This window comes from Danio rerio, chromosome 15 (genome assembly GCF_052040795.2).
Source record: "Danio rerio strain M-AB ecotype USA chromosome 15, GRCz13ab, whole genome shotgun sequence".
NCBI lineage: Eukaryota > Metazoa > Chordata > Actinopteri > Cypriniformes > Danionidae > Danio > Danio rerio.
The window spans coordinates 12,148,620-12,167,639 of NC_141035.1; the positions used below are offsets into that span (position 1 = coordinate 12,148,620).

At 34.9% G+C, this 19,020-nt stretch overlaps 1 long non-coding RNA gene across 1 annotated transcript; it reads left to right on the top strand.

Moving 5' to 3' along the window:
- The first annotated feature begins 15,457 nt into the window (after window positions 1–15,457).
- On the top strand, window positions 15,458–18,728 carry LOC147840516 (uncharacterized). Its single transcript, XR_015510079.1, has 7 exons — window positions 15,458–15,580; window positions 15,825–15,860; window positions 15,966–16,100; window positions 16,294–16,408; window positions 16,501–16,639; window positions 17,114–17,240; window positions 17,423–18,728. It is a non-coding gene; the product is annotated as an uncharacterized LOC147840516 (long non-coding RNA).
- Window positions 18,729–19,020: the final 292 nt, after the last annotated feature.

A 19,020-nucleotide genomic window follows, 5' to 3' on the forward strand; every position in this document is an offset into this window, starting at 1 on the left:
TCATGTATGATCACTTTTATATTAGTTGACATCAGATACCTGTCCTGATCTCAGGGGTTTCATGTATGATCACTTACAGTAACATCAGATACCTGTCCTCATCTCAGGTGTTTCATGTATGATCACTTTTATATTAGTTAACATCATACCTGTCCTGATCTCAGTGTTTCATGTATGATCACTTTTATATTAGTTAACATCAGATACCTGTCCTGATCTCAGGGGTTTCATGTATGATCTCTTTTATATACATTAACATCAGTAAACTGTCCTGATGCCAGTGTTTCTTGTATGACCACTTTTATATTAGTTAACATCAGATACCTGTCCTGATCTTGGGTTTCATGTATGATCACTTTTATATACATTAACATCAGATACCTGTCTTGATCTCAGGTGTTTCATGTATGATCACTTTTATATACAGTAACATTAGATACCTGTCCTGATCTTGGGTTTCATGTATGATCACTTTCATCTACAGTAACATCAGATACCTGTCCTGATCCCAGGTGTTTCATGTATGATCACTTTTTTTATATATATACAGTAACATCAGATACCTGTCCTGATGCCAAGTGTTTCATGTATGATCACTTTTATATTATATACAGTAACATCAGATACCTGTCATGATCTCAGGTGTTTCATGTATGATCACTTTTATATTATATACAGTAACATCAGATACCTGTCATGATCTCAGGTGTTTCATGTATGATCACTTTTATATTATATACAGTAACATCAGATACCTGTCATGATCTCAGGTGTTTCATGTATGATCACTTTTATATTAGTTGACATCAGATACCTGTCCTGATCTCAGGTGTTTCATGTATGATCACTTTTATATTATATACAGTAACATCAGATACCTGTCCTGATCTCGGGTTTCATGTATGATCACTTTTATATACAGTAACATCAGATACCTGTCCTGATCTCAGGTGTTTCATGTATGATCACTTACAGTAACATCAGATACCTGTCCTCATCTCAGGTGTTTCATGTATGATCACTTTTATATTAGTTAACATCATACCTGTCCTGATCTCAGGTGTTTCATGTATGATCACTTTTATATACAGTAACTTCAGATACCTGTCCTAATCTCAGTGTTTCATGTATGATCACTTTTATATTAGTTAACATCAGATACCTGTCCTGATCTTGGGTTTCATGTATGATCACTTTTATATACATTAACATCAGATACCTGTCTTGATCTCAGGTGTTTCATGTATGATAACTTTTATATACAGTAACTTCAGATACCTGTCCTAATCTCAGTGTTTCATGTATGATCACTTTTATATTAGTTAACATCAGATACCTGTCCTGATCTTGGGTTTCATGTATGATCACTTTTATATACATTAACATCAGATACCTGTCTTGATCTCAGGTGTTTCATGTATGATCACTTTTATATACAGTAACATCAGATACCTGTCCTGATCCCAGGTGTTTCATGTATGATCACTTTTATATTATTTACAGTAACATCAGATACCTGTCCTGATCTCAGGTGTTTCATGTATGATCACTTTTTTTATATATATACAGTAACATCAGATACCTGTCCTGATGCCAAGTGTTGTATGTATGATCACTTTTATATTAGTAACATCAGATACCTGTCCTGATCTCAGGTGTTTCATGTATGATCACTTTTATAATATATACATTAACATCAGATACCTGTCCTGATCTCAGATGTTTCATGTATGACCACTTTTATATTAGTTAACATCAGATACCTGTCCTGATCTCAGGGGTTTCATGTATGACCACTTTTATATTAGTTAACAACATATACCTGTCCTGATCTCAGGTGTTTCATGTATGATCACTTTTATATTATATACAGTAACATCAGATACCTGTCCCAATCTCAGGGGTTTCATGTATGACCACTTTTATATTAGTTATCATCAGATACCTGTCCTGATGCCAGGTGTTTTATGTATGATCACTTTTATATTATATACAGTAACATCAGATACCTGTCCTGATGCCAGGTGTTTCAAGTATGATCACATTTATATTATATACAGTAACATCAGATACCTGTCCTGATCTCAGGTCTTTCATGTATGATCACTTTAATATTAGTTAACATCAGATACCTGTACTGATCTCAGTTGTTTTGTGTATTATGACTTTAAATAAAATTGGAAAATAATTATGAGTTATGTTAATTAACTAAGATCGAGAACGAAAAATTAACCACAGTTTATTACAGAAAATGTGGTATTTGTTTGTTTAAACATGACTGAATACCATATTTTAAACTACAAAAACACTGTTAATCTTACCACAACCATTATTATTTGGTTTAAAATGGAAGTACAAAAGCCCAGAGACAGTAAAATGAGGTCAGCTGTTTTTACTAATGAAATCTTTAAAATATAACATTATAAAAACAGAAACAAAAAATAACCTGTATGATTGTTTTTTCCTTCGTTATCCACCACGGTAGGTTCTTTATCCATAACCATTCTGTTCGAAATGACCGCGCTAAAAAAGAACCTGTACTGCGCTTGATCGGTGAGCTCTCAGTATTGTTTTTTTTTTTTTTTTAAGGGGGCGTTTCCCAAACACTGACCGAGCCACGCCCATTTTAGGTCGTGGTAATGAAACCCCTGGAATTTAGTGCATGCCAAGATCATCCGTCCTTCTTCATTGCCAGCAGGGGTGGATTTTTTGTGAAAAAGAAAGATGTTCTCCCTCCGTCCTTGTATAGACTACCGAGGGCTGAATGCTATCATGGTGAAGAAAACTTATCCTTTGCTGATGATGTATTCTGCCTTTAAACATTTGCAGGGGGCGTCCTTTTTCACAAAATTAGATCTCCGCAATGCTTACCATTTAGTCCATATTCGAAAAGGCGATGAATGGAAGACTGCTTTTAATACCCCTTGGGGGCACTTTGATTATTGTGTTCTACCTTTTGGTCTGTCCAACGCCCCTGCAGTCTTTCAGGCACTCGTGAATGATGTGTTGAGAGATTTGATAGATCAGTTAATTTATGTCTACCTGGATGACATACTGATATTTTCCTTTTCTCTCCAGGAACATATCTAACATGTCAGGCGATTACTTCAGAGGCTGCTAGAGAATTGGCTTCATGTCAAGGCGGTGAAATGCGTATTTCATGCACAATCTGTTCCTTTTCCATATAGTGTCGGTCGAGGGAATGTGCATGGATTCAGAGAAAGTTCAGGCTGTGGTAGATTGGCCAACCCCAGACTCCCGTTAGGCCCTGCAGAGGTTTCTTGGTTTTGCCAATTTTTACCAGCGTTTCATTCGCAACTTCAGCCAGCTCGCCGCCCCGCTGACTGGCTTAATCTCCATCAAGACTCCATTACGGTGGTCTAATGCAGCGCAAGCTGCATTTGACTGACTGAAAAGCTGCTTCATTTCAGCTCCCATTTTCAATGCTCCTGATTCATCACGGCAGTTCGTGGTGGAGGTTGAAACATCAGAGGTGGGGGTCAGTGCTATCCTGTCCCAGCGTTCTCCTGCGTGTATTTTTCACACCGTCTAAACAATGCAGAACAAAATTATGATATTAGGAATAAAGAGCTGCTGGCTGTCAAACTTGCATTGGAAAAGTGGCATCATTGGCTAGAGGGTTTGGGGGTTCCCTTTATCGTCTGGACAGATCATAAAAATCTGCAGTACATGCAGTCAGCCAAAAGATTGAACTCAAGGCAGGCACGGTGGGCTTTATTTTTCAGACGTTTCGAATTTTCCATCTCATATCAACAGGTTCTAAGAATGTTAATGAGGCACTATCTCGAATTTTTGATCACTCTGAACATGCATCATCTCCTAAATTCATTATGCCACGCAGACTTGGTATCTTTGCTGTCACCTGGGAGATTGAGTCGAGGGTCCGCATGACCTTATAAGGCGTAACGCCTTCGTCTGCATGCCCACCAAGTTGTTTATTTGTGCCAGAGGGATTACAGTCTGATGTCATCCATTGGGGTCATTCTTCCAATTTGACCTGTCATTTGGGGGTGAGTCGCACCTTGTCTCTAATAAACAACGATTCTGGTGGCCAGTTATGGCTCGTGACATAAGGGATTTTGTGTTGGCTTGCTCAGTTTGTGCTGTTTCTAAGACTTCAATTTATCCTCCTGCTGGGCTTCTGCAGCTGCTGAGAAGCTGCAAGTGCCATCGAGACCTTGGTCCCATATTGTGCTAGATTTTGTCACAGGTCTCCCACCCTCCAACGGCAATACGGTTATTTTGACTATAGTGGACCAGTTTTCTAAAGACACTCACTTTATCCCTCTGCCCAAATTACCATCAGCCAGAGAGACAGCGGTTGCTGTCATTGATCATGTCTTTCGCATCCATGGCCTCCCGATAGATGTGGTTTCTGACAAGGGGCCTCAGGTCATCTCTAAATTTTGAAGGGAGTTTTTTTCATTTACTGGGGGCGACAGTTAATCTTTCTTTTGGTTTCCACCCTCAGAGTAACGGTCAAACAAAGAGAGCCTACCAAGATCTTGAACGTATGTGTTACAATGTGATGTTACTACTCTTCCTTCACGTGTATAACACCGCCACTCTTCCACTTCTTTTTCCAACTTCTTAGAAAATGTTATTATCCTTTCTCTGGAAAGTGGGATGGAAAAGATGGTGCCTTTTAAATCCAGCATTGTGATTGGATGATCAAGAACAGTGTTAATTTTGACAGCAAATTTAGATGTAGTTTTAGTCTCAGTCTTTTGACTAAAATTTTATTTTAGTTTTAGTCATATTTTAGTCTTCTTAATAATTTTAGTTTTAGTCTAGTTTTAGACTAAATTTCATAAGATTTTAGTCAACTAATTCTATTCTAGATGACCACATCCACCATAAGGGTATCCTTGGTAGTGGAAACGCAAGCCTGATAAAGGTGACCCGTACCGTACTGTACCAGTCAGTGTAAATGAGTCATTAAATAACCATCCTTGTGTGTAACTGTGACAGTTCTTGTTAACTCCGTACAATGACTAATTGGCAACGCATAAGTGATTTTTAGGGGTTTAAGCGCGAAGTGCTGAAACCCTATTGTTTTTGTTAATTTTTGCTCTTCTTATTATGTTTTTTTTCTGCCGAAGTTACTATTGCACAGACCAAACTGTAAGACCTAGAGAGCTAAAACTTGGTCAGATGGTGGTACTCCTGTACACTACATGCTCAACAAAAATCAGCCAAATCGTACCATAGGTCCAACATTTTGGACATTTTTGGCCATCATTTGTACACCATTTGTCGTAGACTCAAACAACTTACATATTTGGAATCCCTGGGTCAGCTCGAACAAAAGTGAAGCGACTAAGATTTTCTGTACCTTAAAAAGTTTTTCTGCTTGTAGGGTCCAGCCAGTTGGTACAATGACGGTGTCCACTGGTGGATGAAGGTTCACTGCATGTTCAGCCTTTCCAGTGCACAATGTTGATTTACTTTAAACTTAACTCATACATATCTGACTCCAAATTTATTATGAGGTGGTTTAGAATATGAATATATATTATCCTCGTTTTATCTGACTCCAATTATAAAACATTGATAAGATTATTTTGTTTCCTTTCACATTATTTTAGATTATGATTGAATATTCTCTTCGGTTCATCATTTTATGTTATTCTCGTTCATTGGGATTCCTATAACATCCTGAATCTTGTACCGGCCGAGTATCCAATTTCTTAAGCACAAGCATGTCAGTCTTGGTCACTAAACAGTGGCGATTGACCGCTATCCTAAAAAGGCAGAACCCTACTTGCTCAGATTAGGATATTTTTTATGCGGTCCCCATAGATCTGCTACCTCCTAAATCAAACAGAGCTATTTAGTTATATAATGATCATTACTATAGAATTAAGCAGACCAGTCGTACTTAATCTTTGAATGTACTTTAATCTTTTGAAACTTTGAATAATCACTATACTATCTAAATAGTATTATAAGTTTAACAGGTGAAGGACTATCCCCTTAGATAACCTTTTACAGTCTAAGTATACATGAATTAATGCCAATGTGTTAGTCGGAGCTCTAAAGACATCGTATAGCGTGCCGCAATGCTCCGTCTACCGTGTTTTAGTCCGCTACTAACCTGTACAGGGGCTTGTGGTGTTACCACAATCTACTAGAGATAATAACACGAACTCTGTTTGAATAATTCAAAACATAACAATTTATTAGTCAGGTAAATGTGTATTATGCCAAATTCATTCAGTCAATTCTTAAACGATCAATAAAGACATCAAGTTATCAAAGATAAATCCAAGATTAAATGATGCATTCCTGACTTCAAAATATACATAACATGGAGCGTATGCTCCATGTTACGGGCTGATCTGGGTAAGCAGAATCGTGCCGAACATTTCTCAAACCTTACCTTAAGTAATCCAAGAATCCCCTCAAGGAAAGGGGGGTGAGCATAACAAAAGGCATTTGCATTTAGTGCTGCCTGTGGGACAGTCACACCCTTCACAGTGGTTTAAAAGATGCCTGTTTTATATTCATTGTTTTGGTTATGTCTATTTCTGAGGGAATGAGACCATTGTACCAGTCGCAGAGACATTTCAAATGATATCAAACATGATAGATAAAGTCACGGGTTAATTTAGAACATTCAGACTTTTAAATGATCATATGTGTGAGTTGGGGTGATTGAAGTCGAGTTTCAGCGGATTCACATGTAAATGTAGCGGGAACTGGTTCTTTCTCGCATTCCCACCTGCTGGGTTGTGAAGCCAATTGTCTCTGTTTTCGGCTCATGTTTGAATTGTCAAAAACATCAAAGTATTTGTAATATCTCAATTCTTACAGCTACATCGAGATTTGTCTGAAACCTACTTTTGCAAACTAGTCTCAGGTTTTTTGCCCAATCTGAAACAAACCAGTTCAGAAATGTTCTCTGGACACTGAATATCAATAATTATCCAAAAAAAAAAAAAAAAAGTTGAGAAATTTTGATTCTCGCACGATACAGTAGACAAAAATGGTTAATGCTTATTGCAGCTAAATGCTAAGTGTAGCTATAACTTTTAAACGGAATAAGATATTAGAGGTGTGAACCTATACTGGTCCCACGGTTCGGTTCGGTTACGATTATCATGCCTTCGATTCGGCTCAATTCGATATCTAGGTGCATCACGGTGCATTGAAAATGCTTTCCATATGCAGTGTTACATTTTAGGGGGGAGGCTATGTAGGAACTCATCGGCATATTGCAGTGGTCAACACGAGTTGAATCTGAAATCTTGCGCATCTCCAATTGTCTTATTCATTGAACTAGCTTGAGGGCTTATACCATCTGGATTACGAAGCGCCAATTGGTTTCGGGCTTCTCTGACCAGTACTTCTTCGCAGATGTTCTGTTACCCTTCGGCTAACTACCCAATGATTAATTAAATCAATTAAATTAAAAACAATGGCCACGAGACTTGCCAGATGAACAATTTCGCATAGACAAAGAGATCTTTAGAGACATTAATGGATATGAATGGAAGACAATCTCTTAAAATGTTATAACTAAGGCAGATGTATCTTTGAATAAAATGCCATAATGTTCCTCATATGCTGTTTATTCCAATCAACCAGGTTAATCAATGTGTTGTTTTAACCCTTATAACAGAGTAAAATGATCTGTATGTGTCTGAAATGTATGCTGTCTGGTATTGAACAAAAGCTAGTGGCATTTGCAATACGATGTTATAAATGAAAAACTAGTAGTACAAACAGTATTCATCTTGTAACGTTTGATGTAAGATAGTTTCAATCTTGCAAGAGTTTTACCACGTGAAATCTACATGCAGTCTGTTAATTATTGACCTTTCCTACGTCATACGGGGCATGGCCCCGCCCTTCATGGCAACTGCTCATTGGCAGATAGTGCCATGGGGACGAACTAGACCAGGTCACTTAAAAACGCCCTGCAACAAAGAAACTTTGCTTTTTGCATCAGCCAGCTTGCGCATGCTTTTGCTCTCTGCCCCCTCTCGCCTGCCCGGACACCGCGCGCCACGCGATTAGGTCACCAACTTCCATGTTTCGAGACCATGTTTCGAAACTGCATGGACTTCCGCAAATATTCAAATAAAGGACAAAATAAATAAGAATAAACATGTATTGATTGCACAAATTGCAGGGTTGGGATGTGTAAATATCCTGTTGATATTTAGTAATTTTGCTGTATTTGTCTTCTAAATGCACGATTGTTCCCGCATGGTAAATCGGTGTGTAGGCTATATTTTGGGTTTTGTTGATGGCTAATTAAAAATAAAAACCTTTCTAAAAATGTATCTGTTGTTTATATGATATTGTTCATATTTTACAAGTGTTATTTCTACCCCTATGAAGATAAAAAATACCAACAACAAATATAACAATAAGAGAATATATTATTTGTGCTGATATTCAGGCTTGAGTGTATAAAAGATTGTTTATTTCTGCAGTCTAGCATGTATTGCTTTTATTAAAGTTTAAAAGCTTAAATCACACCGTTTTTAAACCGTATATTATTCTGTGTTTTTAAATATAAGCGCTTCTATTTACATCAGCGAGCCTTTGTTATAGTGCAGATACCGGCAGTCAAGTGAGAAGTTCGGGGGGCGTGGTTGATTTTACATAATGCGTTTGGTTGGAAGCTCGATTCCACTCATTTTCGCGGCTCCTTCTCTGGCTCCATCAGACAGTCCTTCTGCGCATGCCCAGGCTCGAATTTCAGCAGTCTTTTGCGACAGTTTGTTCCCGTCAAGCAGGCGTTTTGCCCTCAAGGCGTTCAATGGGAAAAGGAGCTGTCGCGTCGTCCATATTTTTTTACAGTCATTGTTTTAGCCACTATAACACAGACATTTATTTGTCACCTACCATATTTAACCACTAGATGTCAGCACAAGACCACTTATTATTTGTTCATAACATTTGCAAACCTTTGTTTTTTACATTTTTAGAAATTAAAGTAATGGAAATTGCACTAAGGATCATTCTGAATCACATTTTGACATGATGCCAACATTGTTGGGCATTAAAAATCTAATTTAGTCCAGGTTTACCTTTTCATAATAATTATATTAGGCAAAAACTGGTTCTATGATTTAACACCTTGTTTTAAAACATATATTCAAAAAATTACAACTGTGGCCCCTAAATGGCCGTAACAGACCACTTATTGTTAATTTTACTGCTCTAAAGCAAAGAATGCATTCTGAATCCCATATTGACATGGCATAAACATGGTTCATGCATTTAAAATCAAATTTAGTCAAAGCTTGTCACACTTTTTACTCTGTAGATAATTATTTATTTTAATAAAATACTAAATTTTAGTTTTATATAGTAATAACATGCTCATTCATAGAAAGGATTTATTTATGCACACCAAATTGATTAATCACATAAATAAATTACACTGTGGCCACTAGATGGCAGTAGGAGATATTGTAGGATAATAACTTATTTCACTGCTCTTTTGTAATTTTTATTGTGAAGAGCTAAAATTTCCATAACTCATAAATGAATTAAAATATCTTCACCAAACTTGTTACTCATTTGCAAGAGGTCAATCTAAGGTCATAGCATGAAACTTCTAGACATTGGCCACATGGTGGCGCTATACATTGTTAAATCACTGTATCTGAGTAACCATTTATCTGATTAACTAGAAATTTGACATGCAGTGTCTTTATCTGAGATGCCATGACTTGATCTACACATTATATCATAGGGCTGCATATACTGAATACTTTGACATAAAAACTGTCACTCAAAATGTTAATTAAAAATGTCAATATATAAAAACTGAAGTTTCTTTTTTAGATTCTGGAATCAAACATTTGTTGGCTCATTCTATAAACTCTAATACTCTAATAATTTATTTCATTGTCGAATAGACTACTTACAGACTTCCTATCTGCTAATTAACCTTACGCTGCTAAAATGCTTGAACCCTGTTAATGGGCTCTATTTCCGGTAAAATTTAAGACCCCGAGCCAACTTCCACCGATCGTACAGTACAGTGCTACAACAGGAGCGCTACTAATAAAAACAAGTAATGTTTTGGAAAGTTGTCTTAATATTTTATGCCATTATAGCCCACTTATATATGTTTATGTCAGCTACATAAATATGACATCTAAACGTTTAAAAGTGTTATTTCAAAGACGTGAGAACAGTACTTTTAGCTACCACTGCTGTGTTCAGCAACGCACAGCGTCAGAAATTGAACTCTTACCTTAGTGTCCACACGTTTCCAAAATACAAAGTCGTGCAGAAGAGGTGGGTTGTTGATATTAAACGTGAGAATTTTACAGAAACAGAAAAGACAAGAGTGTAGCTGACATTTTCAGTCTAGCAAACTGATCGAGGCTCGAGTGCCAACCAGATGCAGACATTTAAAGAAAGGAGCTTTTATGGCTAATAATAGTTTGTTTTCATTGCACTTTAAGAAAAAAAAAACGGAAAAAAAAACTGAACATTAATATACATAAACATTTATTAAGCTACTTTCTAAGTGCAATTTTTTATTCAGAATAAAGACCTTTATTTTATTCACTGTACATTTAAAATATAATTCACTCTATATAATTTGAAATAAAAATTGTCAACAAAATGTAACATTTAAAAAATATATATTTTATTCAGATGAACAGAAACAATAACATTGAATCAGTTGTTTTCTTGAATTAGGTGCTTCTTCTGTAACTTTTGCATAGAGAGGTATTTGGGCTAATACATATTAAATAAATAAATAAATCACCCATCTGTTTCATGAAACTTAACACATAATTAATCCACTCCAAACAATTGTTTATGTGACAACACACATTACACATTTCAGAGTAATGGGCTGTCTGGAAAAGCAAAGCAACTAAATGTTTGCATATCCCACTCTCAGCCACACAAGAAAAGGAGCTATTAACTAGCAGACGATGGCATGGATTTTCTGGCGGATGTCCGCTCCAGGATGGAGTAACACACAAAATTTTCTAGCTTTGAATCTCATAATGTTACCTAGAAAACAGAAACAAGAATATTAATAGGTTTTTAAATAGAGTCATTAAAAACAGGGCAGGAATAAGATCTCATTGAGAGCTCATTACTACCGATAGGTCTATGAAGAAATCGGAGTCTCCTTATCAGCTGAGAGTAGGACAGAATAAATGTGAAGTAATTCACTCAAAACTTAAAATTCTATTTCCTCATCCTTCACTTGTTCCAAACTTGTTTGAGTTTCTTTCTGATGTTTAACACAAACAAAGATACTTTGAAGGAAGCTTAAAACTTGCAACCACTGATATTCATAGTAGTTCTTTTTCCTACAATGGAAGTCGATGGTTACAGATTTTCAGCTTTCTTCAAAATATCTTCTTTTGAAAGGCATCTGCAGCAATATCATCAGATTAAACTACACTGTTAATCATTATTTTAAATCATTTAAAAGTAGCTCCGTTTAGTCACACTTTAAAATAATGTTTCATTAGTTAATGTATTTGCTCACTATTAAAATAACTATTTAATATTTAATAGTTAGCATTGTAAAACTAATTTACTAATGAATAAAAATCCAAAGTCATGCTTGTTAACATTAGCTATAACATTGTGAGTTAACAAGCACAATGAATAAGCATTTGTTCATTAACGTAAAAAACAAATAAATATTGCAATAGACAAATTGTTGATGTAAAATTAACTAATGACACCTTATTGTTTTGGGTCACCCTTCCATAGAATGTTATAGACTAAATAGAAAGCATGTCATCTACACTGTTACACTGAATCTGTCATCACCACTGTTCCAGCAATAAATCTCAGCAATGACACAGTGCTATTTGTCTGTTGTGGATGGAACTGCATTGTATTATTTTATTCCTAATATATCTTGCTTAATAATCATGCTTACAAGCTAAGATAACATCTGTGTTTCTGTGATTATCTGAACTGAACAGTGGTGGCCACTTTGGAACAGTAAAAGTATGAACAGGACAGAACTTCACATTTATTCTGTCCTACTCTCAGCTGATGAGGAGACTCCGATTTCTTCATAGATCTATCAGTAGTAATGAGCTCTCAATGAGATCTTATTCCTGCCCTGTTTTCACCTGACACTTTGAGACAGATTTATGTACACATATGATAATTTTTACTAACGTGATAAAGTTGCAGATGGACGGATCGTAATAGTATTGACGCTAGCCTTCAGGCTAGCTGAACTTACCTTCATAATTGCACAGGCAGGAAGATGCATAAAACTTGAAATATTTCTCAATGTTGCTCTGCGGTGTTGTAGTGCACATCCAGACAATCATTTGCACATCGTTGACCATAATTTACTCGCAAATAGCGAGTTAATATTGACGACTCTGCCATAATACTGTTTACCTTCACTTAAAATCACCTGGACTGGAAGCTTGACCTTAGACAAACGCGGAAGTGATGTGTGCATATAGCCCATTGCTGCTTGCAGCAATTTTTATTATTGTCTTTAGTAAATCTTGAACTTTGGTTAACAAATGCTGCATGTACGAATAGTTTATCTAATATACTGTTCCAAATTCAGTAACTTCAAGTCATGCTCCAGCCAAACAAATACCGTTGATATGTAAATGCAAACTAATGGGTTCCTCAAGGGATTTTTGACCTCCTCACTCAAACCCATCAGCATCATAAGTTTAAAATATGGTGAGGCAGGTGTTATGTCTGTACTGTAGAAGACCTAATGACACAAGAGACCATATTTAATGAGCTGGAAAACTATTAGGTTTTGATGGCATCTGCTAATGATTGCTGGACATTTTCCCCCCATGCAATAAGGACATTTACCATTACCAAGCATTTGAAGGTAATGTTGTAATTGGTAGCATAATTAAAAATGAAAAAAACTTTTTTCAAGTGTGTTGAAAATAATAAAAAAAAACATGCCCAATCACAATTAATGATGGGGCAAATTATAAAACAACAGAAGCAGATTATGGATCCTTATCAACATGCATGAAACAAAAGACCCTCTAAATCAATGTGCATGTGATGTACAAACGTTTTATTGCATTCATCTCCTCTTGGGATTAATCATTTATTTCTTGAAAATGCAAGGTCGGGAAATGCCATTCTGTTTTTAATTAATTTCAGCAACCCAAGAGGACCATCATTAATCACATTTATTTCAACTCTAATTTAATATATATTTCAGCACACTATGAGTGGTTGTAAACATGGAAGCTGGTACAAATCATTATCTCTCTTTAGTTTAGGCTGCCTGGAGTAAATTTATGGAAATTGTACCTGTATTGGGATGTTTGTGGTACTGAATTTATTAGTGAAATTAAACCTACAAAATATGGGCTTATTTATTAATGTTTTTGTGGGGACTGTAGTGGAGAACTAATAATTAAAATATTACTTAATTAAATGGTTATTTCGTTCACTTGTGATTGTATTTTGGTTGTAGAACCATAAGGGAGATAAATAAAATATAATTTTTTATTCATAAATAAAAAACAAATAAATTGTTATTGTTTTAAGTAGTACACTTTAGTGTGCTTATAAAAACAATACTTTTTAACCTATAGCCAATTGTAGGGATGGGCGATACCACAATTTTTAAATTCGAAACGATACCGATGCTTTTTGTTAAAAATTTTACTATACTGATATCAATAATACTTATTATTTAAAATGTTAATGTAATTTTTTAAAATAATGTTAATTAAAATAAAATCATTAAATGTAAATATACATACAAGCACACACGACCATATTGCATATACACACTGCATGCACATAAATACTGTATATACACACTGCACAGACACACACACACTTATATTTATTCACCTAATGGTAATGAGAAAAAAAGCGGATTTATTGTTCTAATTTATTATTTTATTTATTTTTATTTGTATTGAATTATTATTATTATTATACTATATATTAAAATACTATACTATTATTGGCTGTTTACTATGTTTATATATATATATATATATATATATATATATATATATATATATATGTGTGTGTGTGTGTGTGTGTGTGTGTGTGTGTGTGTGTGTGTGTTCTTTTTAATGTAAACTTTATGCTTTAAAACTCTCCTACACTCTTAAAAAAAAAGGTTCGTTGAGGTTCTATATAGAACCTTGGGGTTCTATACTTGGCCATTAGAACCTTTTACCCAAAAAATGGTTCCATTTAGAACCCTTTGAGTGCAAAGAACCTTTTTGATTAAAATGGTTCTATAATTTTTAAATCATAACATAATTATGTAGTAAAGATTATAAAATAATTATAAGCTAACACAGAGAGACAAAGCTTTTTGAGTCAAAACCTAATAAAATGAATGCTGTGGTCAAAAACTTAATCAGTGTACAGTATGATGGGATTTTTTTCATGCAGGTTTGAACATTAAAATATAATTTATAGGTAACTTATATAGGTAACTTATAGCCTAGTTTATATATACTCAATGTTTAACATTTTTGACAAATTATTTTGTGAAATAAATAAAATAACCAATTTATTTAGACTCTGCAGCAACATGTTGTTATGGTTTAATAATTTATTTTAAACTTATAATCATAAAAAAAGCCCTCTGGTGACGTCATTGACAAGGACATCGTCATGGACTGGTCGAAGAGCTTCGAGAGAGTGATGGTTAATTTTTCGAAAGGAGAAGTCCACTATTTCAGCTTCATCATTCAGGTATGTTAGTACATTTATATATATATATATATATATATATATATATATATATATATATATATATATATATATATATATATATAAATATATATATATTGAAATATTTTGTATTATGAAGTAATGTTTCTATTTGATAGAAAATACCTCGTGTTATATGGTGATACAGATTGAATGGGGGTAACTTTAGCATTAATATGAATAAACCAACACAATCTCACGGCAATTTGTAACTTTTTCATTTAGTGGCTAATTCGTATGAATTTGTACGATCTAATTCGTACAATTTAGTACGATTTGCTTATCCCCCAATGACGGTTGGGGTTAGGGGTGGGGTCAGGTGCCACGCCTCCTTTTTAAAATCGTACCATTTCGTACGACTGAACTCGTACGAATTCGTACGAATTAGCCACTAAACTGGCAAAACGTAAAATACTTACGTTTTCTCGTGAGATCAGGCTGGAATAAACACTGTGCTTGATGACCTCGGTTGTCACCCTTCGGTTCAGAAATCTGTGTTAAGTTGAATTTTCTCTGCTTTTTATTAAAAATAAGTTACAATACCGCTATACTTGTTTGTCAGTACTAATTCAATTACCGATAACAATACACAGCTATTTTAAAAGTAACTTGATATGAGCCGATTTCATCGTGTTTTTCGTGTTGTTTTTAGCTCCAACCTTGAACAAGCGCTCAGTTTTAGCTTGGTTCGTGTGTGTTTTATCAGTGATTGAGCTAAACTCTGCAAAGTAGTGGACATTACTGCCTGCTGTTGAGACATTCCGGCTAGTCTGCATAAAATCGCAAGGTAGCAGTGCTCGTGCCCGCACGTGCAAACTCGTGCCCGAGTCTGTGCACGCGCGGGAGGCCAGTCACGGTGAATATTATTGAAACCTTTAAAAAGCCAAACATATTTTAACAATCCATAGATGAAAGATCAGGTGTTATTTATAAAGGACACAAAAATGCAGGCTAATTGTATTGTGAAATATTAAACCTTTAAGCATATATATATATATATATATATATATATATATATATATATATATATATATATATATATTGTGCTAAATAAGTTTAAAAGAAATATTTTAATGTATATTTTATTTTTCCTCAAACAGCCTGAAAACTGTACTGCATCATAAAACTTGTGCTTGGTATGTATCAATGTTTTAAAATCCAAAATCCAAACAAACTGTATTGTGGTCAGTAAAATGAAATGAATATTATAAAATACTTCAAGATTGTATTTATCATTACAGAAAAGTGTCATGGGACCCATTTTAAGTTCCCAACTTTGGTCTGCAGGACACAAGTAGCTTTGAAGAACAAGGATCCCAGCCAAAAGAAAATGTGTCACATCCATAATTGTTTGACATCATCTTCAAGCACACCTGGTAAAGTATTGTATTTTATAACATGCATATTTCAGACTTGTTGGTTGTTGTGCACTGAAATAATATATTTATCACAAAAATATTCTATTACTTATTGCTGCTGTTTTAATACAGTGAGAATATTAAGGTCGTTGCTCAATAAAAAGTCCTGCAGAGAAGAAATATGTATTGAAAGGTGTAAATTTGCCTACAGGATACCTTGTTGCAATGTCTTCAAAACAAATGTAAAAATTAAAGGATTTCAGTGGTGAGCTCATAATGATGGGATCAAAAGGAAGTGAACTGGACTCTGAGGGACTTAACACAAGGCAAGTTCATTTCAATACATTTTATGTCAAGAATAATTCTGTGATTTAAATTCATATTTACACATTCTACAAATGCTTTCTTCTTACCTCAGATTGTGATGGACCTAGAATGCGACACTGTTTACGAATAAGTCAAGAACCAAATGAAACGCACTATTTTCCAGAGTACAGATTATGGAGGGGTCTGCAAAACTAATAGAGCAGTTTCTTCTTCTTGGAGTGCCACAGCTTGTGAGTTACCAAACACTGTTACATTGTGTGCCAAATAGATATGAAAAATCTGTGTATATGACATTTTAAAGCTCATTTGGTAAAGCAATGCATTAGCAATGCCAAATGTGTTCCAGGTCTCACATATTAATAAATGTATAGATTAAACACAATCTAAGCCCCTTTGGATAAAAGTATCTGCCAAATATGATCTATGTTATTTGATATACAGTTATTTTGTTTTGTTCTTATTCTAATTCTAATTGTAATGTTTTATGTAATGTACATACTGAATTGAGGTCACTCAGAAATGTAAATTTTATTAAATTCTGTAACAAATGAAATGCAGATTAAATAGAAAGTATATTACAGCTGTCTACACTGTATTACTGTGTTAATGACTTTAAAGTACTGTATTGCGGTATAAGTATAGTGTATTGCTGAAAATGTGTCACTTGGAAACTTACACAAAGTAAACAAAATGTTTTAATTTAGGATGCTGCATATAAGGACTTAGTGAAGAACACAGAAACATCTTTAAAAGAAATGGCCCAAAAGAAGGGAAGGAAAGAATGAAGTGCTCTATGCTAGTCTCATTGGACCAGCAGAGGAAACCACAGAAGTTAACTACACTACACAAAATCCAGAATCCCCCCCCCCCCAGCCCCCCCCCCCCCCCCCCCCCCCAAACACACATACACACACACACACACACACACTTTAATTGTATTAATTATAACTGTAATTCTATTTGACTTATGTTCATTGGTTAAAAGTACTCAAAATTGAAATATTGTTTTACAGAAATCCAAAGGTCCTAACAGCTCTCCTGATTCCGTCAAGGCTTGAAGTGTCAGCATTACGATGGCCAATGCTCGCTCACTATCCTTCTGCTCCCTCGTTTATCAGAGGCACCACAGTAGAATAAATTAGCAATTACTCTTCACTTTCCAGCCGCAACCCAGCACTGGGAAACACCCATACACTCTCTCATACACCTGCACACATTCACTCACTGTGGCCAATTCACCAATACCGTACGCATGCCTTTGGACTGTGGGGGCAACTGGAGCACCCAGAGGAAACCCACACAAACACTGGGAGAACTTGCAAACTTCACACAGAAACACCAACTGACCCAGTCAGGACTTGAACCAGTGACCTTCTTGCTGTAATGTGACAGTTCTAACCAGTGAGCCACTGTGCCACCCATGGACAAAACTATTTACGTTATAAGAGAGGCCGGCAAACATGGACATGCTACAGGTTGTGGAATGGCTGTTCTCAATGTTTTGTCTAATCATTTTGCAAAGTTTTGTGTGCGATTAAGCTCTTTGTTCAATAACTTTTATTGAAAATTATGTATAAAAATGGATGTTGCCATGACCAATACATACAAGTACCGTCAACTTGTTGAAATTGTAGTGTTATTCAATAGATGTTTGTGTATTGTTTCTATCTGCATTGTAATATATTTTTCAACATTTTAGAGATGTTTGAAAGTTAAGTTTTGTATTTGTTCAATCAGTAAACAAGCTTACAAATGTTTATTAATAAGTGAAATCATTAGAATTAGATTGTTGAATGCCATTAAAGCTGTTAATTATGTTTACTAATTAAATAGTAAAAATGTAAAATGTTTAGAGGTAGATCTTATACAAAGTATGCAGAGGTGCAATTTTAAACATTGTTTAAAACTTTATTTTTTTAAGCAAATTGAATAAATTTAAACAATTTGAATTTTCTGCATTGGTTTTATTTTTTATTCAATAATAAATAACATTAATTCAATAATAACTAAAGAACCCTCAAATGGTTCTAAATAGAACCATGTAACTTGAATTCAAAGAACCATTTGGGGTTCTATTTAATGAACCCTTAAAATGGTTCTATTTATAACCTTTCTGGGGTTCCATATATGAAGCGCTTGAAAGAACCATTTTTTGGTTCTATATAGAACCGTTTATTTTAAGAGTGAAAGAACCATTTGGGGTTCTATTTAATGAACCCTTAAAATGGTTCTATTTAGAACCTTTTTGGGGTTCCATATATGAAGCGCTTGATTGAACCATTTTTGGTTCTATATAGAACCGTTTCTTTTAAGAGTGTATATTTTGTCGGAAGGAGGGAGACTGAGCAGAGGAACACTTGGCATCTTGTTTTTGTTTCGCTTCTCTATAAGTTTCAGCAGTGGTGGTAAGAGTACAAAAAATTGTACTTAATTACAAGTACTGTTACAGTGCTGAAATTGTACTCAATTACAAGTAACCATGATTATTTTACAAAATTATAATTATGATTATTTTACAAAAAGACAACAGAAATTTGCACAAATATAAATCAACTTTTTGTCATTTCAAATGATGCCTCTCTTATCTGTACGATCAATAGATGATTTAATT